The sequence below is a fragment of the Macaca thibetana genome, chromosome 7, assembly GCF_024542745.1.
Source record: "Macaca thibetana thibetana isolate TM-01 chromosome 7, ASM2454274v1, whole genome shotgun sequence".
Taxonomy (NCBI): Eukaryota; Metazoa; Chordata; class Mammalia; order Primates; family Cercopithecidae; genus Macaca; species Macaca thibetana.
Genome location: NC_065584.1, coordinates 97204812 through 97206888, shown reverse-complemented (window position 1 = coordinate 97206888; position 2077 = coordinate 97204812). Strand labels below are relative to the sequence as shown.

At 49.8% G+C, this 2077-nt stretch overlaps 1 pseudogene; it reads right to left on the bottom strand.

Annotated features, from left to right (window-relative positions):
* Positions 1 to 919: 919 nt before the first annotated feature.
* LOC126958031 (selenide, water dikinase 1-like) lies at positions 920 to 1838 on the bottom strand (annotated as a pseudogene).
* Between the last annotated feature and the right edge of the window lie 239 nt (positions 1839 to 2077).

Here is a 2077-nt window from a genome sequence, read left to right as displayed (position 1 = left end):
GATAATAATGTACATTGGACAGCCCCTGTGGGTCTGGTGTTGGTGTTGATTGTTGGTGTTTGTTGTTGTTCCTTTTAAAATAAACTTCATCTCAGGGTGCTCTCAAAGCGCATCTTTGTGGCCCGTGAGGTGCTCATGCACAATGGGAGAAAATCAAATGCAGATACACTGTGGTGCCAGAAGAGAAAGAGCTGTTCCTTCTTCCAAGGCTAAGGTCCAAAGTAGTACACATTGATTTAGGTCTGGAATGTACAAAAAACTTTCAATAAAGGGAACCTATCCTTCTCATTGCGTTCAACATTGTCGTAAGGCATAAAGGCATCAAATAGCTAGCTACACTTTTTCTGGGATTGCTTATTTGCTAACTGATTTTTCCTTCCACCACGACATCTAAGATTAAAAGAGAAATTGATACTTAAAATTTAGAATCTGGATATCAATATTTAGTTGACTCCAATTTTCCTTCCTTCCTTCCTTTCTTCCTTCCTTCTCTCTCTCTCTCTCTCTCTCTCTCTCTCTCTCTCTTTTCTCTCTCTCTCTCTCTTTTGAGGGAGCCTAGCTCTGTCGCCCAGGCTGGAGTGCAGTGGCACGATCTTGGCTCACTGCAAGCTCTGCCTCCCGGGTTCATGCCATTCTCCTGCCTCAGCCTCCCGAGTAGCTGGGACTACAGGTGCCTGCTACCACGCCTGGCTAATTTTTTTGTATTTTTTAGTAGAGAAGGGGTTTCACTGTGTTAGCCAGGATGGTCTCGATCTCCTGACCTCGTGATCCGCCTGCCTTGGTCTCCCAAAGTGCTGGGATTACAGGCGTGAGCCATCGCGCCTGGCCCCAATTTCTTAAACTGATTGCTGAAGAGGGCAACCAAATGGCTGAAATAATTTTAGAATAAAAGAGTCTCTCCCTTGGCAGTATAGTTGTGCTCAAAATTTTATTGTTAGATGAGGCTGGCCGGCTGTGCTGTCATTAAGGAGCATGAACGGTATTGTTGAATAAAATGCTCAGTAGATACCTCTGGATTGTCAGAGGGGCTGGACTCTAATACTGTATCTCCAGGGTTCTGTAGGTTAGGGATGTGGTGCATGTGTAGGCCTTCTCCAACTTCAAATTTATTCGTCCTTCAGCTGCTGCCTCACAGATCCCAGGAGGGGACACCAACCCCTGTTGCTGGTCCAACTTGGGGCTGGCCATGATAAATTCACTGGGCTGACAGACAGTGGTAGCAACTCCTCCCAAGGCAATCATGGGGTTTAGTATGGTTTGGCCGCCCCTTACAGATATTCCTGCTTCCTCAGCTGTGTCTTTAAAACCCTGGATAACCAGAGACATCATTTTATCCCTTTCCCTGTCGGTCACTTTATTACTGACTCCAAGGAGCTTCAGCATATTGTCACATTCTGTGACTCCCATTGCGTAGAGGTCACTGAAGACGTTGGCACGTGCTATCCTGCCCATCACGGAAGGGTCGTTTACGATCCGGTAAATGTAATCTGTGGTTTGAACCAAGGAAAGCCCACCGTGCCTCAAAGGAATGACACAAGTATCCATTCCAATGCCAAGCCTTGGCGTAACGGCTCCCAGAAACTGCTCATCTTCTTGGAAGTGGTTCTCCTATAAAGATTCCAGCAATTTTTGCGGGACATCTTGCGGCACTTTGCAGCCTGTGCCCTTCAGTTCAGTAAATCTGGCTAGCGGGAAGCTCTTGTCCAATTTGTAACTTTCCGGGTTAAAGGACTCACCCGTAGACATGGTTCTCGGGCCTGCTCTCCTCACAGCTCACCCCCACCCCTCCCTCTGCGGGTTGGCCGGGTTCTTTACTGATTCACCGCTTGCTTTGTGCCATCCGCCTCCTCCCGGAAAATGGGCCACGAGCGACTCCCACAATGCACCGGGCGCGGCCGGCCTCCCTTAAGCATCCCCTGACTAAAAATGCCCGGGCCCGCGGCGGCGGGGACCCGGGTTCGTGCCTGGGCGCCGCGGGGGCGCCCTTGGCTTGGCGTGACCCTCTGGGCGGGCGCCGGGCCACCGCGCTCCCATCGGCTAGGCGAGGGGCTGATTTATTCTTCAGTTTTAAGACAAT